Raw genomic sequence first — 25,652 nt, 5'->3', positions numbered from 1 at the left:
AACTAACCCCTAAACGTAAGAATCCTTAACCCCCAAACGTAAGAAAACTAGCCCCAAAACGTGAGAATTACTTACCCCAAACGTAAGAAAACTAACCCCTAAACGTAAGAAACACTAACCCCCGACGTAAGAAAACTATCCCCCAAACACAGGAATTACTTACCCCAGAAACGTAAAAAAAAACTAACCCCCAGACGTAAATATCCTTAACCCCCAAACGTAGGAAAACTAACCCCCAAACGTAAAAATCCTTAAACCCCAAACGTAAGAATTACTAACCCCTAGACATGAAAAAACTAAACCAAAAACGTAAGAATCCTTAACCCCAAACGTTAGAAAACTAACCCCCAAACATAAGAATTACTAACCCCCCAACGTAAGAATCCTTAACCCCCAAACGTAAGAAAACTAACCCCCATACGTAAGAAAACTAGCCCCCACACGTAAGAATCCTTAACCCCCAAACGTCAGAAGACTAACCGCCATACGTAAGAATTACTAGCCCCCAAACGTAAGAAAAGTAACCCCCAAACGTAAGAATCCCTAACCCCCAAACGTAACAATTACTGACCCCCAAACGTGAGAAAACTAACCCCCAAACGTACGAATCTTTAACCCTCAAAGTTAACAAAACTAACCCCCAAACGTAAGAATCCTTAACTCCTAAACGTAAGAATACTTAACCCTCAAACGTAACAATTACTAACCTCTAAACGTAAAAAAAGCAACCAGCCAACGTATGAATCCTAAACCCCCAAACGTAAGAAAACTACGCCCCGATCGTAGAAATTACCAACCCCCAAACGTATGAAAACTAACCCCCAAACTTAAGAATCCTTAACCCCCAAACATAAGAAAACTAACCCCAAAACGTGGGAATCACTAACCCTCAAACGTAAGAAAACTAACGACCAAACGTAAGAATTACTAACCCCTAAACGTAAGAATCTTTAACCCCTAAATGTCAGAAAACTAAACACAAAACGCAAGAATTACTAACCCCCAAACGCAGAAAACTAACCCCCAAACGTAAAGTTTCTTAACTTCCAAACGTAAGAAGACTAACCCCTAAACGGAAGAATTACTAACTCCCAAACGTAAAAATCCTTAACCCCAAACCTAAGAAAACTAACCCCCAAGCGTAAGAATTACTAGCACTCTAACGGAAAAAAACTAACCCCTAAACGTAAGAATCCTTAACCCCCAAACGTAAGAAAACTAGCCCCAAAACGTGAGAATTACTTACCCCAAACGTAAGAAAACTTACCCTTAAACGTAAGAATCTCTAACGCCCGACGTAAGAAAACTATCCCCCAAACGCAAAATTACTTATCAGAACACGTAAAAAAACTAACCCCTAAACGTTAAAATCCTTAACCCCCAAACCTAAAAATCCTTAACCCCCAAACATAAGAACACTAACCCCAAAACGTAAGAAAACTAAGCCCCAAACGTAGGAATCCTAAACTCCCAAACGAAAGAATCCTTAACCCTCAAACGTAACAATTACTAACCCCTAGACATAACAAAACTAACCCCTAAACGTAAGAATCCTTAACCCCAAACGTAAGAAAACTAACCCCCAAACATAAGAATTACTAACCCCCAAACGTAAGAATCCTTAACCCCCAAACGTAAGAAAATCAACCCCTAAACGTAAGAAAACTAACCCCCGAACGTAAGAATTACTAACCCCCAAACGTTAGAATCCTTAACCCCCAAACGTAAGAAAACTAACATCAAAACGTAAGAACACTAACCCCCAAACGTAAAAATCCTTACCCCCAAACGTAAGAACACTAACCCCTAAACGAAACAATTATAAACCCCCAAACGTAGAAAACTAACTCCGAAACGTAAGAATCGTTAACCCCCAAACGTAAGAAAACTAACCCCCGAACGTAAGAATTACTAACCCCCAAACGTAAGAAAACAAACGCCCAAACATAAGAATCGTTAACTTCCAAACGTCAGAAAAGTTACCCCATACGTAAAAATTACTAGCCCCCAAACGTAAGAAAAGCAACCCCCAAACGTAAGAAAACTAACTTTCAAACGTAAATATTACTGACCCCTAAACGTAAGAAAACTAACCCCAAAAAGTAAGAATCCTTCACCCTCAAACGTAAGAAAAGTAACCCCCAAACATAAGAACACTAACCCCAAAACGTAAGAAAACTAACCCCCAAACGTAGGAATCCTTAACTCCCAAACGAAAAAAATCCTTAACCAACAAACGTAATAATTACTAACCCCTACACATAACAAAACTAACCCCTAAACGTAAGAAAACTAACCCCCAAACGTAAGAAAACTAACCCCCAAATATAAGAATTACTAACCCCCAAACCTAAGAAAACTAACCCCCAAAATGTAAGAATCTATAACCCCCAAACGTAAGAATTACTAACCCACTAACGTAAGAAAACTAATTCCCAAACGTAAGAATCCTTAACCAACAAACATAAGAAAATCAACCATTAAATGTAAGAATTACTAACCCCCAAACCTAAGAAAAACTAACCCCCAAATGTAAGAATCCTTAACCCCCAAACGTAAGAATTACTAACCCACTAACGTAAGCAAACTAACTCCCAAACGTAAGAATCCTTAACTTGCAAACGTAAGAAAACTAACCCCCAAACGTAAAAATCTTTAACACCCAAACGTAAGAAACTTAACCCCCAAACGTAAGAAAACTAACCCCCAAACGTAAACAACCTTGACTCCCAAACGTAAGAAAACTACCCACCAAACGTTAAAATTACTAAACCCCAAACGTAAGAATTATTAACCCCCAAACCGTAAACAACTTACCCCAAAACGAAAGAATCCTTAACCCCCAAACGTAAGAATCCTTAACCCCCAAACGTAAGAAAACTAACCCCCAAGCGTAAGAATCCTTAACCCTGAACGTAAGAAAACTAACCCCCAAACGTAAGAATTACTAACCCCCAAACGTAAAAATTACTAACTCCCAAACGTAGTCAAACTAACCCCCAAACGTAAGAAAACTCATCCCCAAACGTAAGAATCCTTAACCCCCAAACGTCAGAAAACTAACCCACATACGTAAGAATTACTAACCCCCAAACCTAAGAAAAACTAACCCCCAAACGTAAGAATCCTTAACCCCCAAACGTAAGAATTACTAACCCACTAACGTAAGCAAACTAACTCCCAAACGTAAGAATCCTTAACTCCCAAACGTAAGAAAACTAACCCCCAAGCGTAAGAATCCTTAACCCTGAACGTAAGAAAACTAACCCCCAAACGTAAGAATTACTAACCCCCAAACGTAAAAATTACTAACTCCCAAACGTAGTCAAACTAACCCCCAAACGTAAGAAAACTCATCCCCAAACGTAAGAATCCTTAACCCCCAAACGTCAGAAAACTAACCCACATACGTAAGAATTACTAACCCCCAAACCTAAGAAAAACTAACCCCCAAACGTAAGAATCCTTAACCCCCAAACGTAAGAATTACTAACCCACTAACGTAAGAAAACTAACTCCCAAATGTAAGAGTCCTTAACTTGCAAACGTAAGAAAACTAACCCCCAAACGTAAGAAACTTAACCCCCAAACGTAAGAAAACTAACCCCCAAACGTAAACAACCTTGACTCCCAAACGTAAGAAAACTACCCACCAAACGTTAAAATTACTAAACCCCAAACGTAAGAATTATTAACCCCCAAACGTAAAAAACTTACCCCTAAACTAAAGAATCCTTAACCCCCAAACGTAAGAATCCTTAACCCCCAAACGTAAGACAACTAACCCCCAAACGTAAAAATTACTAACTCCGAAACGTAAGAAAACTAACCCCCAAGCGTAAGAATCCTTAACCCCGAACGTAAGAAAACTAACCCCCAAACGTAAGAATTACTAACCCCCAAACTTAAAAATTACTAACTCCCAAACGTAATCAAACTAACCCCCAAACGTAAGAAAACTCATCCCTGAACGTAAGAATCCTTAACCCTCAAACGTCAGAAAACTAACCCACATACGTAAGAATTACTAGCCCTCAAACGTAAGAAAACTAACCCCTAAACGAAAAAATCCTTAACCCTCAAACGTAATAAAATTAACCCATAAACGGAAGAATCCTTAACCCCCAAACGTCAGACAACTTACCCACATACGTAAGAATTACTAGCCCCCAAACGTAACAAAACTAACCCCCAGACGTAAGAATTACTAACCCCCAAACGTTAAAATCTTTAACCCCCGAACGTAATAATCCTTAACTCCAAAACGTAAGAATTAATAACCCCCAAACGTAACAATTACTAACCCCAGAACGTCAGAAACTTAACCCCCAAACGTAAGAATCCTTAACCTCCAAACTTAAGAAAACTAACCCCCAAACGTAAAAAATACTAACCCCCAAACGAAAGAAAACTAACCCCTAAAAGTAAGAATCGTTAACCCCGAAACGTAAGAAAACTGACCCCCAAACGTAAGAAAACTAACCCCTAAACGTAAGAATCCTAAACCCCCAAACGTAACAAAACTAACCCCCAAACCTAAGAATAACTAACCCCCAAACGTAAAAATCCTTAACCCCCAAACGTAAGAATCCTTAACTACCAAACGTAAGAATTACTGACCCCCAAACGTAAGAATTACTAACCCCCAAACGTCAGAAACTTAACCCCCAAACGTAAGAATCGTTAACCTCCAAACGTAAGAAAACTAACCCCAAAACGTATAATTACTAACCCCCCAACGGAAGAAGACTTATCCCCGAATGTAAGAATTACCAACCCCCAAACGTAAAAATCCTTAACCCTTAAATGTAAGAAAACTAACCCCCAAAGGTAAGAAAACTAAACCCCAAACGTAAAAATCCTTAAACCAGAAACGTAAGAAATAATAACCCCAAATGTAAGAAAACTAACCCCCAAAAGTAAGAATCCTTAACCTCCAAAAATGTATGAAAACTAACCCCCAAACGTAAGAATCCTTAACTCCCAAACGTAACACAACTAACCCCTAAACAAAAAAAATTCTGAACCCCTAAACCTAAAAATTACTAACCCCCTAACGTAAAAAAAACTAACCCTTAAACGTAAGAATCCTTGATACCCAAAGGTAAGAACACTAACCCCTAAACGTAAGAATTACTAACCTCCAAACGTAATAAAACTAAGCCTTAAACGTAAAAAACCTTAACCCCCAAACGTAAGAAAACTAACCCCCCCCAAAAAAAATCCTTAACCCCCAAACATAAGAAAACTAACCCCAAAACCTAAAAAAACTAAGCCCCAAACGCAAGAATTCTAAACTCCCAAACGTAACAATCCATAACCCTTTAACGTAAGAATTACTAACCCCAAAGCATAAAAAAAATAAACCCCCAAATGTAAGAATTACTAACCCCCAAACTTAAGAAAACTAACCCCCAAACGTAAGAAAACCAACCTCCAAACATAAGAAAATCAACCCCTAAATGTACGAATTACTAACCCCCAAACGTAAGAACACTAACCCCAAAACGTAAAAATCTTTAACCCTCAAACGTAAGAAAATTAACCTCTAAAAGTATAAATTGCTAACCCCTAAACGTTACAATTACTAACCCTTAAACGTAAAAAACTTAAAGCCCAAACATAAGAAACTTAAAAACCAAACGTAAGAAAAATAACCCCAAACGTAAAAAACCTTAACTCCCAAACGTAAGAATCCTTAACCCCCAAACGTAAGAATTACTAACCTCAAAACGTAAGAACACTAACCCCTACACGTAAGAAAACTAACCCCCAAACGTAAGAATCCTTAACCCCTAAACGTAAGAAAACTAACCCCCAAACGTAAGAATTGCTAACCTCCAAACGTAAGAAAACTAACCTCTTAACGTAAGAAAACTAACCCCCAAACGTAACAATTACTAACCCCCAAACGTAAGAATCCTTAACCCCCAAACGTAGGAAAACTAAACCCCCATACCAAAGAATTACTTACCCCCAAACGTAAAAAAACTAACCCCCAAACATAAGAAGACTAACCCCTAAACGTAAGAATTACTAACCCCCAAATGTAAAAAACCTAACCCCAAAACGTAAAAATCCTTAACCGTTAAACGTAAGAAAACTAACCCCCCATCGTAAGAAAACTAACCCCCAAACGTAAAAAACCTTAACCCCCAAACGTAAGAATCCTTAACCCCCGAACGTAAGAAAACTAAACCCCAAACGTAAGAATTACTAACCTCCCAACGTAAGAACACTAACCCCTAAACGTAAGAAAACTAACCCCCAAACGTAAGAATTACTAACCTCCAAACGTAAGAAAACTAACCCCTTAACGTAAGAAAACTAACCCCCAAACGTAAGAATCCTTAACCCCCAAACGTAGGAAAACTAAACCCCCATACCCAAGAATTACTTACCCCCAAAAGTAAAAAAACTAACCCCCAAACATAAGAAGACTGACCCCTAAACGTAAGAATTACTAACCCCCACATGTAAAAAACCTAACCCCAAAACGTAAAAATCCTTAACCGTTAAACGTAAGAAAACTAACCTCCCATCGAAAGAAAACTAACCCCCAAACGTAAAACACCTTAACCCCCAAACATAAGAAATACTAACCCCCAAACGTAAAAAAACTAATCCCCAAACGTAAGAATTACTAATTCCCAAACGTAAGACAACTAACCCCGTAACGAAAAAAATCCTTAACACCCAAACGTAAAAATTACTAACCCCCTAATGTAAAAAAAATAACCCTTAAACGTAGGAATACTTAACCCCCAAACGTAAGAATCCTTAACCCCCAAACGTAAAAAAACTAATCCCTAAAGGTAAGAATTACTAACCCCCAAACGTAAGAAAACTAACCCCCAAACGTGAAAAATCCTTAACCACCAAACATAAGAAAACTAGTCCAAAAACGTAAGAAAACTAGGCCCCAAACGTGAGAATCCCAAACTCCCAAACGTAACAATCCTTAACCCTCAAACGTAAGAATTATCAACCCCTAAACATAACAAAATTAACCTCCAAACATAAGAAAACTAACCCCAAAGCATAAAAATTACTAACCCCCAAACGTAAGAAAACTCACCTTTAAACGTAACAATCCTTAACCCCCAAACGTAAGAATTACTAACCCCCAAACGTAAGAAAACTAACCCCTAAACGTAAGAAACCTTAACCCCCAAACGTAAGAAAACTAATCCCCGGACGTTAGAATTACTAACCCCCAAACGTAAGAAAACTAACCCCCAAACGTAAGAATCCTTCACCCCTAAACATAAGAAAACTAACCCCGAAACGTGACAATTACTAACCCCCAAACGTACGAAACCTAACCCCCAAACGTAAGAATCCTTAACCCCCAAATGTAAAAAAACTAACCCCCAAACGTAAGAATTAGTAACCCCCTAACGTGAGAAAACTAACCCCCAAAAGTAAGAATCCTTAACCTGCAATCATAAGAAAACTAACCCGCAAGGGTAACAATTCTTAACCCCCAAACGTAAGAATTATAAACCCCTAAACGTAAGAAATTTAAGCCCTAAACGTAAGAATCCTTAACCTCCAAACGCAAGAAAAGTAACCCCCAAACGTAGGAATTAGTGACCCCTAAACGTAAGAAAACTAACCCCCAAACATAAGAATCGTTAACCTCCAAACGTCAGAAGACTAACCCCCATACGTAAGAATTACAAGCCACCAAACGTAAGAAAACTAACCCGTAAACGTAAGAATCCTTAACCCCCGAACGTAAGAAAACTAACCTCCAAACGTAAAAACCCTTAACCTTCAAACGTAAGAATCCTTAACCCCCAAACATGAGAATTACTAACCCCCAAACGTAAGAAAACTAACCCCCAAATGTAAGAATCTCTAACCCCCAAACGTAAGAAAACTAACCCCCAAACATAGCAATTAATGACCCCTAAACGTAAGCAAACTAACCCCCAAACGTAAGAATCCTTAACCCCTAAACGTAACAATTACTGATTCACAAACCTAAAAAAACTAACCCCCAAACGTAAGAATTACTGACCCCTAAACGTAAGAAAACTAACCCACAAACGTCAGAAGACTAACCCCTATACGTAAGAATTAATAGCCCCCAAATGTAAGAAAACTAACCTGCAAACGTAAAAATCCTTAACCTTCAAACGTAAGAATCCTTAACCCCAAAAACGTCCGAAAAGTAACCCCCAAACGTGAGAATTTCTAACACCCAAACGTAAGAAAACTAACCCCCAAACGTAAGAATCTCTAACCCCAAAACGTAAGAAAACTAACCCCCAAACGTAACAATTAATGACCCCTAAACGTAAAAAAACTAACCCCCAAACGTAAGAATCCTTAAAACCCCAAACGTCAGAAGACTAACCCCCATACGTAAAAATTAAAAGCCCCCAAACGTAAGCAACCTAACCCCCAAACGTAAGAATCCTTAACCCCTAAACGTAACAATTACTGACCGCTACACGTAAGAAAACTAACCCTCAAACGTAAGAATCCTTAACCCCCTCACGTCAGAAGACTAACCCCCATACGTAAGACTTACAAAGCCCCAAACGTAAGATTCCTTAACCCCCTAAACGAAACAATTACTTATCCCCGAACGTAACAAAACTCACCCCCAAACGTAAGAATCGTTAACCCTTAAAGTTAACAAAACTAACCCCCAAACGTAAGAATCCTTAACTCCAATACGTAAGAAAACTAACTTCCAAACGTAACACTCTCTAACTTCGAAACTTAACAATTACTGACCGCTAAACGTAAGAAAACTAACCCCCAAACGTAAGAATCCTTAACCCCCTCACGTCAGAAGACTAACCCCCATACCTAAGAATTACAAACCCCCAAACGTAAGAAAACTAACCCCCAAACGTAAGAATCCCTAACCCCCTAAACGAAAAATTACTCACCCCCAAACGTAAGAATCGTTAACCCTTAAAGTTAACAAAACTAACCCCCAAACGTAAGAATCTTCAACGCATGAACGTAAAAAGTTATTAACCCCCAAACGTAAGAAAACTAACCCTTGAACGTAAGAATAAGTAATCCCGAAACGTGAAAAAACTAACCCCCAAACGTTAGAAAACTAACCCCCAAACGTGAGAATTACTAACCCTTCAACGTACAAAAACTAACCCCCAAACGTAAGAATCTCTAACCCCCAAACATAAGAAAACTAACCCCAAACGTAACAATTACTGACCTTTAAACGTAAGAAAACTAACCCTTAAACGTAAGAATCCTTAACCCCTAAACGTAGCAATTACTGACCCCCAAACGTAACAAAACTAACCCCCAAACGAAATCATCCTTAACCCTTAAAGTTAACAAAACTCACCCGTAAACGTAAGAATCCTTAACTCCCAAACGTAAAAATCCTTAACCCCCAAACGTAAGAAAACTAACCCCTGAACGTTAGAAATACTAACCCCCAAACATAAGAAGACTAACACCGAAACGTGGGAATTACTAACCCCCAAACGTAAGAATCCTTAACCCCCAAACGTAACAAAACTAACCCCACAAAGTAAGAATTACAAGCCCCCTACCGTAAAAAAACTAACCCCAAAACGAAAGAATCCTCAACCTGCAATCGTAAGAAAACCAACCCCCAAACGTAAAAATCCTTAACCCCCAAACAAAAGAATTACTAACCCCCAAACGTAAGAAACTTAACCCCTAAAGGTAAGAATCCTTAACCTCCAAACTTAAGAAAACTGACCCCCAAACGTAAGAAATACTAACCCCTAAACGTAAGACAATTAACCCCCAAACGTCAAAATCCTTAACCCCGAAACGTAAGAAATACTGACCCCAAATGTTACAAAACTAACCCCCAAACGTAAGAAAACTTACCCCCAAACGTAAGAATCCTTAACCCTCAAACGTAAGAAAACTAACCCCCTAACCGTAAGAAATACTAACCCCTAAACGTAAGACAACTAAACCCCACACGAAAAAATCCTTAACACCCAAACGTAAGAAAACTAACCCACAAACGTAAGAATCCTTAACCCCCAAACGTAAGAAAACTAACCCGTAAACGTAAGAATTTCTAACCTCCAAGCGTAAGAAAACTAACCCCAATTGTAAAAATCCTTAACCCCTAAACGTAAGAAAACTAACCCCCAAACGTAAAAATTACTAACCCCCAAACGTAAGAAACTTAACCCTGAAAGGTAAGAGTAATTAACCCCTAAACGTAAGAAACTAACACCCAAACGTAAGAATTACTAACCCCCAAACGTAAAAAAGCTAACCCCCAAACGTAAAAATCCTTAACCCCCAAACATAAGAAAACTAACCCCCGAACGTAAGAATTACTAACCCCCAAACGTAAGAAAACTAACCCCCAAACGTAAGAATCCTTACTCTCAAACGTAAGAAAACTAACCCCCAAACGTAAGAAAACTAAACCCCAAACGTAAGAATCCTTAACCCCTAAACGTCAGAAATCCAACCCACATACGTAACAATTACTAGCCCCCAAACGTAAGAAAACTGACCCCCAAACGTAAAAATCCTTAACTCTCAAACGTAAGAATCCTTAACCCCCAAAGGTAAGAAAACTAACCTCCAAACATAAAAATCCTCAACTCCCAAACGTGAGAATCCTTAAGCCAAAAACGTAAAAAATTATTAACCCCTAAACGTAAGAAAATTAACCCTCGAACGTAAGAATAACTAACCCCCAAACGTAAGAAAACTAACCCCCACACCTAAGAATTACTAACCCCCAAACATATGAAAACTAAACCCCAAACGTAAGAATCTCTAACCCCAAAACGTAAGAAAACTAACCCCCAAACGTAACAACTACTCACCCCTAAAGGTAAGAAAACAAAACCCCAAACATAAGAATCCTTAACCCCCAAACGTTACAATTACTGACCACCAAACGTAACAAGACTAACCCCTAAAGGTAAGAATCCTTAACCTTTAAAACTAAAAAAACTAACCCCCAAACGTAAGAATCCTTAACTCCCAAACGTAAGAATCCTTAACCCTCAATCGTAAGAGAACTAACCCCTAAACGTAAGAATTACTAACCCCCAAACGTAAGAAACTTAAACCCCAAACGTAAGAATTCTTAACCCCCAGACATAAGAATTACTAACCCCGAAACGTTAGAATCGTTAAAAACCAAACGTCAAAAAACTAACCAACATAGGTAAAAATTACTACCGCCGAACGTAAGAAAACTAACCCCGTAAACGTATGAATCCTTAACCCCCAAACATAGAAAAACTAACCCCTAAAAGTAAGAATTACTAACCCCTAAAACGTAAAAATCCTTAACCTGCAAACGTAAGAAAACTAACCCCAAAACGTAAAAATCCTTAACCCTTAAAGTTAACAAAACTAACCCCCAAACGTAAGAATCCTTAACTCCCTAACGTAAGAATCCTTAACCCCCAAACGTAACAAAACTAACCTCCAAACGTAAGAATTACTAACCCCCAAACGTAAGAAACTTAAACCCCAAACGTAAGAATTCTTAACCCCCAAACGTAAGAAAACTAACCCCTAAACGTAAGAATTACTAACCCCGAAACGTAAGAATCCTTAATCCCCAAACGTCAAAAAACTAACCCACATAGGTAAGAATTACTGGCTACCAAACGTAAAAAAACTAACCCCTAAACCTAAGAATCCTTAACCCCAAACGTAAGAAAACTAACCCCTAAACGTAAGAAACGCTAACCCCCGACGTAAGAAAATTATCCCCCAAACACAGGAATTACTTACCCCAGAAACGTAAAAAAAACTAACCCCCAGACGTAAAAATCCTTAACCCCCAAACGTAGGAAAACTAACCCCCAAACGTAAAAATCCTTAAACCCCAAACGTAAGAAAATTAACCCCCTGAACGTAAGAATTACTAACCCCCAAAAGTAAGAAAACTAACCCCCGAACAAAACAATCCTTAACCCTCAAACGTAAGAATTACTAACCCCTAGACATGAAAAAACTAAACCAAAAACGTAAGAATCCTTAACCCCAAACGTTAGAAAACTAACCCCCAAACATAAGAATTACTAACCCCTAAACGTAAGAATCCTTAACCCCCAAACGTAAGAAAACTAACCCCCGAACGTAAGAATTACTAACCCCCATACGTAAGAATTACTAGTCCCCACACGTAAGAATCCTTAACCCCCAAACGTCAGAACACTAACCCCCATACGTAAGAATTACTAGTCCCCAAACGTAAGAAAAGTAACCCCCAAACGTAAGAATCCTTAACCCCCAAACGTCAGAAGACTAACCGCCATACGTAAGAATTACTAGCCCCCAAACGTAAGAAAAGTAACCCCCAAACGTAAGAATCCCTAACCCCCAAACGTAACAATTACTGACCCCCAAACGTGAGAAAACTAACCCCCAAACGTACGAATCCTTAACCCTCAAAGTTAACAAAACTAACCCCCAAAAGTAAGAATCCTTAACTACTAAACGTAAGAATACTTAACCCCCAAACGTAACAATTACTAACCTCTAAACGTAAAAAAAGCAACCAGCCAACGTATGAATCCTAAACTCCCAAACGTAAGAAAACTACCCCCCGATCGTAAGAATTACCAACCCCCAAACGTATGAAAACTAACCCCCAAACATAAGAATCCTTAACCCCCAAACATAAGAAAACTAACCCCAAAACGTGGGAATCACTAACCCCCAAACGTAAGAAAACTAACGACCAAACGTAAGAATTACTAACCCCTAAACGTAAGAATCTCTAACCCCTAAATGTCAGAAAACTAAAAACAAAACGCAAGAATTACTAACCCCCAAACGCAAAAAACTAACCCCCAAACGTAAAGTTTCTTAACTTCCAAACGTAAGAAGACTAACCCCTAAACGTAAGAATTACTAACCCCCAAACGTAAAAATCCTTCATCCCAAACCTAAGAAAACTAACCCCTAAGCGTAAGAATTACTAGCACTCTAACGGAAAAAAACTAACCCCTAAACGTAAGAATCCTTAACCCCCAAACGTAAGAAAACTAGCCCCAAAACGTGAGAATTGCTTACCCCCAAACGTAAGAAAACTTAACCTTAAACGTAAGAATCTCTAACCCCCGACGTAAGAAAACTATCCCCCAAACGCAGGAATTACTTATCCCAACACGTAAAAAAACTAACCCCTAAACGTAAAAATCCTTAACCCCCAAACCTAAAAATCCTTAACCCCCAAACATAAGAACACTAACCCCAAAACGTAAGAAAACTAAGCCCCAAAAGTTGGAATCCTAAACTCCCAAACAAAAGAATCCTTAACCCTCAAACATAAGAATTACTAACCCCTAGACATAACAAAACTAACCCCTAAACGTAAGAATCCTTAACCCCAAACGTAAGAAAACTAACCCCCAAACATAAGAATTACTAACCCCCAAACGTAAGAATCCTTAACCCCCAAACGTAAGAAAATCAACCCCTAAACGTAAGAATAACTAACCCCCAAACGTACGAAAACTAACCCCCAAACGTAAGGAAACTAACCCCCGAACGTAAGAATTACTAACCCCCAAACGTTAGAATCCTTAACCCCCAAACGTAAGAAAACTAACATCCAAACGTAAGAACACTAACCCCCAAACGTAGAAAACTAACCCCGAGACGTAAGAATCGTTAACCCCCAAACGTAAGATAACTAACCCCCGAACGTAAGAATTACTAACCCCCAAACGTAAGAAAACAAACGCCTAAACATAAGAATCGTTAACCCCCAAACGTCAGAAAACTTACCCCCATACGTAAAAATTACTAGCCCCCAAACGTAAGAAAAGCAACCCCCAAACGTAAGAAAACTAACTTCCAAACGTAAATATTACTCACCCCTAAACGTAAGAAAACTAACCCCAAAACGTAAGAAAAGTAACCCCCGAACGTAAGAATTACTAACCCCCAAACGTCAGAAAACTAACCTCCTTACGTAAGAATTACTAGCCCACAAACGTAAGAAAAGTAACCCCCAAACGTAAGAATCCTTAACCCCTAAACGTAAGAAAACTAACTTCCACACGTAACAATTACTGACCCCCAAACGTAAGAATCCTTAACTCCCAAACGTAAACGTAACAATTACTAACTTCTATACGTAAAAAAACCAACCCGCCAAACGTCCAAAAACTAACCCACATAGGTAAGAATTACTAGTCACCAAACGTAAGAAAACTAACCCCAAAACGTGAGAAATACTAACCCACAAACGTAAGAAAACTAACCCCAAAAAGTAAGAAAACTAAGCCCCAAACGCAGGAATCCTTAACCCCCAAACGAAACAATCCTTAACCCTCAAACGTTAGAATTATTAACCCCTAGACATAACAAAACTAACCCCTAAAAGTAAATATCCTTAACCCCAAAACGTAAGGAAAATAACCCCCAAACATAAGAATTACCAACCCCCAAACGTAAGAAAACTAACCCTCAAAAGTAAGAATCCTTAACCCCGAAACGTAAGAAAACTAACCCCCGATCGTAAGAATTACTAACCCCCAAACGTAAGACTCCTTAAACCCCAAACGTAAGAAAACTAACCTCAAAACGTCATAATCACTAACCACCAAACGTAAGAATTAGTAACCCCCAAACGTAAGAATCTCTAACCCCCGAATGTCAGAAAACTAACCCCTTAACGTAAGAATCCTTAACCCCCAAAAGTAAAAAAACTAACACCCAAACGTAAGAATTACTAACCCCCAAACGTCAGAAAACTAACCTCCAAATGTAAGAATCCTTAAACCCTAAACGTAAGAAAACTAACCTCCAAACGTAAGAATTAGTAACCCCCAAACGTAAGAATCTCTAACCCCCTAATGTCAGAAAACTAACCCCTTAACGTAAGAACCCTTAACCCCCAAAAGTAAGAAAACTAACCAATAAACGTAACAAAACTAACCCCCAAACGTAACAAAACTTACCGCCAAACGTAAGAATTACTTACCCCCAAACGTAAGAAAACTAACCCCTAAACGTAAGAAGATTAACCTGCAAACATAAGAAAACTCACCCCCAAACGTAAAAATCCTTAACCCCCAAACGTAAGAAAATTAACGCCCTAACGTAAGAATTAGTACCCCCTAATGTAAAAAACTTAACCCCCAAACGTAAGAATCCTTAACCCGCAATCGTAAGAAAACTAACCCCCAAACGTAAGAAAACTAACCCCCAAACGTAGAAATCCTCAACCCTCAAACGTAAGAAAACTTACCCCCAAACGTAAAAATTACTAACCCCCAAATGTAATTAATAACTCTCAAACGTAACAAACTTAACCCAAAAAAGTAAAAATCCTTAACCCCGAAACGTAAGAAAACTAACCCCCAAACGTAAGAATTACTAACTTCGAAACGTAAGAAAACTAACACCCAATCATAAGAATCGTTAACCTTCAAACGTAAAAAAACTAACCCCCGAACGTAAAAATTACTAACCCCCAAACGTCAGAAAACTAACCCCTAAACGTAAGAATCCTTAACCCCAAAACGTAAGAAAACTAATCCCAAAACGTGAGAAAACTTACCCTCAAACGTAAGAATCTCTAACCCCCGACGTAAGAAAACTATCCCCCAAACGCAGGAATTCCCTACCTTCAAACTTAAGAAAACTACCCCCAAACGTAAAAATCCTTAACCCCCAAACATAAGAACACTAACCCCAAAACGTAAGAAAACTAAGCCTCAAACGTAGGAATCCTTAACTCCCAAACGAAAAAATCCTTAACCAACAAACGTAATAATTACTAACCCCTACACATAACAAAACTAACCCCTAAACGTATGAAAACTAACCCCCAAACGTAAGAATCCTTAACCCCCAAACGTAAGAATTACTAACCCCCAAACGTAAGAATCCTTAACCCCCAAACGTAAGAAAACTAACCTCAAACGTAAGAATTACTAACCCCATAACGTAAGACAACTAACCCCCAAACGTAAGAATCCTTCACCTGCAAACGTAAGAAAACTAACCCGCAAACGTAAAAATCCTTAACCCCCAAACGTAAGAAAATTAACCCCCCAACGTAACAATTTCTAACGCCCAAACGTAGGAAACTTAACCCCTAAACGTAAGAATCCTTAGCCCCCAAACGTTAAAAAACTAACCCACATAGGTAAGAATTACTAGCCACCAAACGTAAAAAAACTAACCCCTAAACGTAAGAATCCTTAACCCACAAACGTAAGAAAACTAATCCCAAAACGTGAGAATTACTAACCCCCAAAAATAAGAAAACTAACTCTTAAACGTAAAATTCTCTAACCCCCGACGTAAGAAAACTATCCCCCAAACGCAGAAATTACTTACCCCCAAACGTAAGAAAACTAACCCCCAAACGTTAAAACCCTCAACCCCCAAACGTAAAAATCCTTAATCCTCAAACATAAGAACACTAACCACAAAACGTAAGAAAACTAAGCCCCAAACGTAAGAATTCTTAACTCCCAAACGAAAAAATCCTTAACCCAGCAACGTAAGAAAACTAACCCCCAAACGTAAGAATTATTACTCCCCAAACGTGAGAGACTTAACCCCCAAACGTTAGAATCCTTTACCCCCAAACGTTAGAAAACTGACCGATAAACGTAAGAATTACTAACCCCCAAACGTAAAAAAAATTATTCCCCAAACATAAGAAATACTAACCCCCAAACGTAAGAAAACTAACCCCCAAACGTAAGAATCCTTAACCCCAAAACGTAAGAAATCAACCACTAAAGGTAAGAATTACTAACCCCCAAACGTAAAAAAATTAACCCCCAGACGTAAGAATCCTTAACCCCCAAACGTAACAAAACTAACCCCTGAACGTAAGAATTACTAACCCCCAAACGTATGAAAACTAACCCCCACACGTAAGATTCCTTCACCCCCAAACGTAAGAAAACTAACCCCAAAACGTGAGAATTATTAACCCCCAAACGTACGAAAGCTAACCCCCACACGTAAGAATCCTTAATCCCCAAACGTGAGAAAACTAATCCCATAACATAAAAAAACTAAGCACCAAACGTAAAAATCTTTAACCACCAAACGTAAGAAAATTAGCCCCCAACGTAAGAATTCCTAACGCCCAAACGTAGGAAACTTAACCCCTAAACGTAAGAATCCTCAACGCCCAAACGTAAGAATTTCTAACCCCATAATGAAGAAAACTAACCCCCAGACGTAAAAATTATTAACACCCAAACGTAAGAATTACTAACCCCCAAACGTAAAAAAACTAACCCCCAAACGTAAGAATTCCTAACCTCCAAACGTAAAAAAACTTACCCCCAAAAGTAAGAATCCTTAACCCTCAAACGTAAGTAACCTAACCCTCGAACGTAAGAATTACTAACCCCCAAACGTAAGAAAACTAACCCCTAAAAGTAAGAAATCTTAACCCCCAAACGTAAGAAACCTAACCCCAAAACGTGAGAATTACTAACCCCCAAACGTAAGAAACCTAATCCCCAAACGTAGGAATCCTTAACCCCGTAACGTAAGAAAACTAACCCCTAAACGTAACAATTACTATTCCCCAAACGTAAGAAACAACCACCAAACGTAAGAATTACTAAACACTAAACGTAAGAAAACTAACCTCCAAACGTAAGAAAACTAACCCCCAAAGTTTAGAATCGTTAATTCCCAAACGTAAGAATAACTCAACCCCAAACGTTAAAAAACTAACCCCTAAACGTAAGAATCCTTAACCCACAAATGTAAGAATTACTTACCCCCAAACGTAAAAAAAACTAACCCCATACGTAAAAATTCTTAACCCACAAACGTAAGAAAACTAACCCCCCAAACGTAAGAATTATTACTCCCCAAACGTGAGATACTTAACCCCGAAACGTAAGAATCCTTCACCCCTAAACGTAAGAAAACTGACCGTTAAACGTAAGAATTACTAACCTCCAAACGTAAAAAAAATTACCCCCAAACGTAAGAATCCTTAACCCTCAAACGTAAGTAACCTAACCCTCGAACGTAAGAATTACTAACCCCCAAACGTAAGAAAACTAACCCCCAAAAGTAAGAATCCTTAACCCCCAAACGTAAGAAAACTAACCCCAAAACGTGAGAATTATTAACCCCCAAACGTAAGAAACCTAACCCCCAAACGAATAAATCCTTAACCCCCAAACGTAAGAAAACTAACCCCAAAACATAAGAATTACCAACCCCCAAACGTAAGAAAACTAACCACCAAACGTAAGAATTACTAACCCCCAAACGTAAGAATCTCTAACCCCCGAATGTCAGAAAACTAACCCCCAAAACGTAAAAAAACTAACCCCCACACCTAAGAAGACAAACCCCTAAACGTAACAATTACTAACCCCCAGACGTAAAAAAAGGTAACTCTTAAACGTAAAAATCCTTAATACTTAAACATAAGAGATCTAACCCCTAAACGTAAAAATCCTTAACCCCCAAACGTAAGAAATACTAACCCCCAAATTTAAAAAAACTAACCCCCAAAGGTAAGAATCCTTAAACTCCAAACGTGAGAAAACTAACCCCCAAACATAACAATTACTAACCCTCCAAAAGTAAGAAAACTAACCCCCAAACGTGAGAATTCTTAACCCCCAGACGTAAGAAAATTAAGCCTTAAACGTAAACATTATAAACCTCCAAACGTAAGAAAACTAACCCCTAAACGTAAGAATTACTAACCCCCAAACGTAAGAATCAACCACCAAGCGTAAGAATTACTAACTACTAAGCGTAGGAAAACTAACCTCCAAACGTAAGAAAACTAACCCCCAAAGTTTAGAATCGTTAACCCCCAAAAGTAAGAATAACTCAACCCCAAACGTTAACAAACTAACCCCCAAACGTAAGAATCCTTAACCCACAAACCTAACAGTTTCTCACCCCCAAAACGTAACAAAACTAACACCAAAACGTAAGAATCCTTAACCCCCAAACGTAAGAAACCTAACCCCGAAACGTGAGAATTCCTAACCCCCAAACGTAAAAAAACAAACCCCCAAACGTAAGAATTACTAACCCTTAACGTAAGAAAACTAACCCCCAAACGTAAGAATCCTTAACCTGCAATCGTAAGAAAACTAACCCCCAAACATAAAAACCCTTAACCCCCAAACGTAAAAATTACTAACCCCTAAACGTAAGAAACCTTAACATCCAAACATAAGAAAACTGACCCCCAAACGTAAGAAAACTAACCCCCAAACGTAGGAATTACTCACCCCTAAACGTAAGAAAACTAACCCCCAAACATAAGGATCGTTAACCTCCAAACGTCAGAACACTAACCCCCATACGTAAGAATTACAAGCCACCAAACGTAAGAAAACTAACCCGTAAACGTAAGAATCCTTAACCCCCAAACGTAGGAAAACTAACCCCCAAACGTAAAAATCCTTAACCTTCAAACGTAAGAATCCTTAACCCCCCAACGTAAGAAAAGTAACCCCTAAACATGAGAATTACTAACCCCCAAACGTAAGAATCTCTAATCCCCAAACGTAAGAAAACGAACCCCCAAACATAGCAATTAATGACCCCTAAACGTAAGAAAACTAACCCCCAAACATAAGAATCCTTAAAACCCCAAACGTCACAGGACTAACCCCCATACGTAAGAATTACAAGCCCCCAAACGTAACCAAACTAACCCCCAAAAGTAAGAATCCTTAACCCCTAAACGTAACAATTACTGACCCCAAACGTAAAAAAACTAACCCCCAAACGTAAGAATCCTTAACCATTAAAGTTAACAAAACTAACCCCCAAACGTAAGAAAACTAACCCCCTAAGTTTAGAATCGTTAACCCCTAAACGTAAGAATAACTAAACCCCAAACGTTAAAAAACTAACCCCCAAACGTAAGAATCCTTAACACACAAACCTAACAAATTCTCACCCCCAAACGTAACAAAACTCACACCAAAACGTAAGAATCCTTCACCCTTAAAGTTAACTAAACTAACCCCCAAACGTAAGAATCTTTACCTCGCAAACGTGAGAATCCTTAACCACCAAACGCAAAAAAAACTAACCCCCGAACGTTAGAATTACTAACCCCCAAACGTAAGAAAACTAACCCCCAAACGTAGGAATTACTCACCCCTAAACAAAAGAAAACTAACCCCCAAACATAAGGATCGTTAACCTCCAAACGTCACAAGACTAACCCCCATACGTAAGAATTACAAGCCACCAAACGTAAGAAACCTAACCCGTAAACGTAAGAATCCTTAACCGCCAAACGTAGGAAAACTAACCCCCAAACGTAAAAATCCTTAACCTTCAAACGTAAGAATCCTTAACCCCCCAACGTAAGAAAAGTAACCCCCAAAAATGAGAATTACTAACCCCCAACCGTAAGAATCTCTAACCCCCAAACGTAACAAAACTAACCCCCAAACATAGCAATTAATGACCCCTAAACGTAAGAAAACTAACCACCAAACGTAAGAATCCTTAAAACCCCAAACGTCAGAAGACTAACCCCCATACGTAAGAATTACAAGCCCCCAAACGTAAGTAAACTAACCCCCAAACGTAAGAATCCTTAACCCCTAAACGTAACAATTACTGACCCCCAAACGTAAAAAAACTAACCCCCAAACGTAAGAATCCTTAACCCTTAAAGTTAACAAAACTAACCCCCAAACGTAAGAAAACTAACCCCCAAAGTTTAGAATCGTTGACCCCCAAACGTAAGAATAACTTAATCCCAAACGTTAAAAAACTAACCCCCAAACGTAAGAATCCTTAACCCACAAACATAACAATTTCTCACCCCCAAACGTAAAAAAAGTAACACCAAAACGTAAGAATCCTTACCTCGCAAACGTGAGAATCCTTAACCACCAAACGTAAAAAAACTAACCCCCGAACGTTAGAATTACTAACCCCCAAACGTAAGAAAACTAACCCCCAAACGTAAGAATCCTTAACCCCCAAACGTAAGAAACCTAACCCCGAAACGTGAGAATTCCTAACCCCCAAACGTAAAAAAACTAACCCCCAAACGTAAGAATTACTAACTTTTAACGTAAGAAAACTAACCCCCAAACGTAAGAATCCTTAACCTGCAATCGTAAGAAAACTAACCCCCAAACATAAAAATCCTTAACCCCCAAACGTAAAAATTACTAACCTCTAAACGTAAGAATCCTTAACATCCAAACGTAAGAAAACTGACCCCCAAACGTAAGAAAACTAACCCCCAAACGTAGGAATTACTCACCCCTAAACGTAAGAAAACTAACCCCCAAACATAAGGATCGTTAACCTCCAAACGTCAGAACACTAACCCCCATACGTAAGAATTACAAGCCACCAAACGTAAGAAAACTAACCCGTAAACGTAAGAATCCTTAACCGCCAAACGTAGGAAAACTAACCCCCAAACGTAAAAATCCTTAACCTTCAAACGTAAGAATCCTTAACCCCCCAACGTAAGAAAAGTAACCCCCAAACATGAGAATTACTGACCCCCAAACGTAAGAAAACTAACCCCTAAACGTAAGAATCTCTAACCCCCAAACGTAAGAAAACTAACCCCCAAACATAGCAATTAATGACCCCTAAACGTAAGAAAACTAACCACCAAACGTAAGAATCCTTAAACCCCAAACGTCAGAACACTAACCCCCATACGTAAGAATTACAAGCCCCCAAACGTAAGCAAACTAACCCCCAAACGTAAGAATCCTTAACCCCTAAACGTAACAATTACTGACCCCCAAACGTAAAAAAACTAACCCCCAAACGTAAGAATCCTTAACCGTTAAAGTTAACAAAAACTAACACCCAAAAGTAAGAATCCTTAACTCTCAAACGTAAGAATCCTTAACGCATAAACGTAAAAAATTATAAACCCCCAAACGTAAGAAAACTAACCCCGAAACGTAAGAACACTAACTTCCAAAAGTAAGACTCTCTAACTTTCAAACGTAACAATTACTGACCACTAAACGTAAAAAAACTAACCCCCAAACGTAAGAATCGTTAACCCTTAAAGTTAACAAAACAAACCCCCAAACGAAAGAATCCTTAACTCCCAAACGTAAGAAAACTAACTTCCAAACGTAAGACTCTCTAACTCCGAATCTTAACAATTACTGACCGCTAAACGTAAGAAACCTAACCCCTAAACGAAAGAATCCTTAACCCCCTCACGTCAGAAGACTAACCCCCATACCTAAGAATTACAAACCCCCAAACGTAAGAGAACTAACCCCCAAACGTAAGAATCTTTAACCCCCTAAACGTAAAAATTACTCACCCCCAAACGTAAGAATCGTCAACCCTTAAAGTTAACAAAACTAACCCCCAAACGTAAGAATCTTCAACGCATAAATGTAAAAAGTTATTAACCCCCAAACGTAAGAAAACTAACCCTTGAACGTGAGAATTACTAACCCCGAAACGTGAAAAAACTAACCCCCAAACGTAAGAAAACTAACCCCCAAACGTGAGAATTACTAACCCTTGAACGTACGAAAACTAACCCCCAAACGTAAGAAAACTAACCCCCAAACGTAACAATTACTGACCTTGAAACGTAAGAAAACTAACCCCCAAACGTAAGAATCCTTAACCCCTAAACGTAACAATTACTGACCAGCAACCGTAACAAAACTAACCCCCAAACGTAACAAAACTAACACCAGAAAGTAAGAATTACAAGCCCCCTAACGTAAGAAAACTAACCCCAAAACGAAAGAATCCTTAACCTGCAATCGTAAGAAAACCAACCCCCAAACGTAAAAATCCTTAACCCGCAAACGTAAGAATTACTAACCCCATAACGTAAGAAACTTAACCCCTAAAGGTAAGAATCCCTAACCTCCAAACTTAAGAAAACTGACCCCCAAACGTAAGAAAACTAACTCCCAAACGTCAACATCCTTAACCCCGAAACGTAAGAAATACTAACCCCAAATGTTACAAAACTAACCCCCAAACGTAAGAAAACTTACCCCCAAACGTAAGAATCCTTAACCCTCAAACGTAAGAAAACTAACCCCCTAACCGTAAGAAATACTAACCCCTAAACGTAAGACAACTAAACCCCACACGAAAAAATCCTTAACCGCCCAACGTAAAAAAACTAACCCTAAAACGTATCAATACTTAACCCACAAACGTAAGAAAACTAACCCACAAACGTAAGAATCCTTAACCCCCAAACGTAAGAAAACTAACCCGTAAACGTAAGAATTTCCAACCTCCAAGCGTAAGAAAACTAACCCCAATTGTAAAAACCCTTAACCCCTAAACGTAAGAAAACTAACCCCCAAACCTAAGAATCCTTAACCCCTAAACGTAAGAAAACTAACCCCCAAACGTAAGAAACTTAACCCTGAAAGGTAAGAGTCCTTAACCCCTAAACGTAAGAAACCTAACACCCAAACGTAAGAATTACTAACCCCCAAACGTAACAAAACTAAACCCCAAACGTAAGAATCTCTAACCCCCAAACGTAAGAAAACTAACCCCCAAACGTAACAATTACTGACCCCTAAACGTAAGAAAACAAACCCCCAAACATAAGAATCCTTAACCCCCATACGTAACAATTACTAACCCCCAAACGTAAGAATCCTTAACCCCCAAACGTAGGAAAACTAAACCCCCATACCCAAGAATTACTTACCCCAAACGTAAAAAAACTAACCCCCAAACATAAGAAGACTGACCCCTAAACGTAAGAATTACTAACCCCCAAATGGAAAAAAACCTAACCCCAAAACGTAAAAGTCCTTAACCGTTAAACGTAAGAAAACTAACCCCCCATCGTAAGAAAACTAACTCCCAAACGTAAAACACCTTAACCCCCAAACATAAGAAATACTAACTCCCAAACGTTAAAAAACTAATCCCCAAACGTAAGACAACTAACCCCGTAACAAAAAAAATCATTAACCCCCAAACGTAAAAATAACTCACCCTCTAATGTAAAAAAAATAACCCTTAAACATACGAATACTTAACCCCCAAACGTAAGAATCCTTAACCCCCAAACGTAACAAAACTAATCCCTAAAGGTAAGAATAACTAACCCCCAAACGTAAGAGAACTAACCCCCAAACGTAAAAATCCTTAACCACCAAACATAAGAAAACTAGTCCCAAAACGTAAGAAAAACTAGGCCCCAAACGTGAGAATCCCAAACTCCCAAACGTAACAATCCTTAACCCTCAAACGTAAGAATTACTAACCCCTAAACATAACAAAACTAACCTCCAAACATAAGAAAACTAACCCCCAAGCATAAAAATTACTAACCCCCAAACGTAAGAAAACTCACCTTTAAACGTAACAATCCTTAACTCCCAAACGTAAGAATTACTAACCCCCAAACGTAAGAAAACTAACCCCTAAACGTAAGAAAACTTAACCCCCAAACGTAAGAAAACTAATCCCCGAACGTTAGAATTACTAATCCCCAAATGTAAAACTAACCCCCAAACGTAAGAATCCTTCACCCCCAAACGTAAGAAAACTAACCCCGAAACGTGACAATTACTAACCCCCAAACGTAAGAATTAGTAACCCCCTAACGTAAGAAAACTAACCCCCAAACGTAAGAATCCTTAACCTGCAATCATAAGAAAACTAACCCGCAAGGGTAAAAATTCTTAACCCCCAAACATAAGAATTACAAACCCCTAAACGTAAGAATCCTTAACCTCCAAACGTAAGAAAAGTAACCCCCAAACGTAGGAATTGGTGACCCATAAACGTAAGAAAACTAACCCCCAAACATAAGAATCGTTAACCTCCAAACGTCAGAACACTAACCCCTATACGTAAGAATTACAAGCCACCAAACGTAAGAAAACTAACCCGTAAACGTAAGAATCCTTAACCCCCAAACGTAAGAGAAGTAACCCCCAAACATGACAATAACTAACCCCAAAACGTAAGAAAACCAACCACCAAATGTAAGAATCTCTAACCCCCAAACGTAAGAAAACTAACACCCAAACATAGCAATTAATGACCCCTAAACATAAGAAAACTAACCCCCAAACGTAAGAATCCTTAAAACCCCAAACGTCAGAAGACTAACCCCCATACGTAAGAATTACAAACCCCAAACGTAAGCAAACTAACCCCCAAACGTAAGAATCCTTAACCCCTAAACGTAACAATTACTGACCCCCAAACGTAACAAAACTAACCCCCCAACGTAACAATTACTCACCCCTAAACGTAAGAAAACTAACCCCCAAACATAAGAATCGTTAACCCCCAAACGTCAGAAGCCTAACCCCCATACGTAAGAATTACAAACCCCCAAACGTAAGAAAACTCACCCCCAAACGTAAGAATTACTGACCCCTAAACGTAAGAAAACTAACCCACAAACATAAGAATCGTTAACCTCCAAACGTCAGAAGACTAACCTCCAAACGTAAAAATCCTTAACCTTCAAACGTAAGAATCCTTAACCCCCAAAACGTACGAAAAGTAACCCCCAAACGTGAGAATTACTAACCCCCAAACGTAAGAATCTCTAACCCCAAAACGTAAGAAAACTTACCCCCTAACCGTAAGAAATACTAACCCCTAAACGTAAGACAACTAAACCCCACACGAAAAAATCCTTAACCCCCAACCGTAAGAAAACTAACCCACAAACGTAAGAATCCTTAACC

The sequence above is a fragment of the Pavona decussata genome, unplaced genomic scaffold (genome assembly GCF_977016875.1).
Source record: "Pavona decussata unplaced genomic scaffold, jaPavDecu1.1 SCAFFOLD_102, whole genome shotgun sequence".
Taxonomy (NCBI): Eukaryota; Metazoa; Cnidaria; class Anthozoa; order Scleractinia; family Agariciidae; genus Pavona; species Pavona decussata.
The sequence above is the reverse complement of the archived record's forward strand: the minus strand, read 5'-3'. Positions refer to the sequence as shown.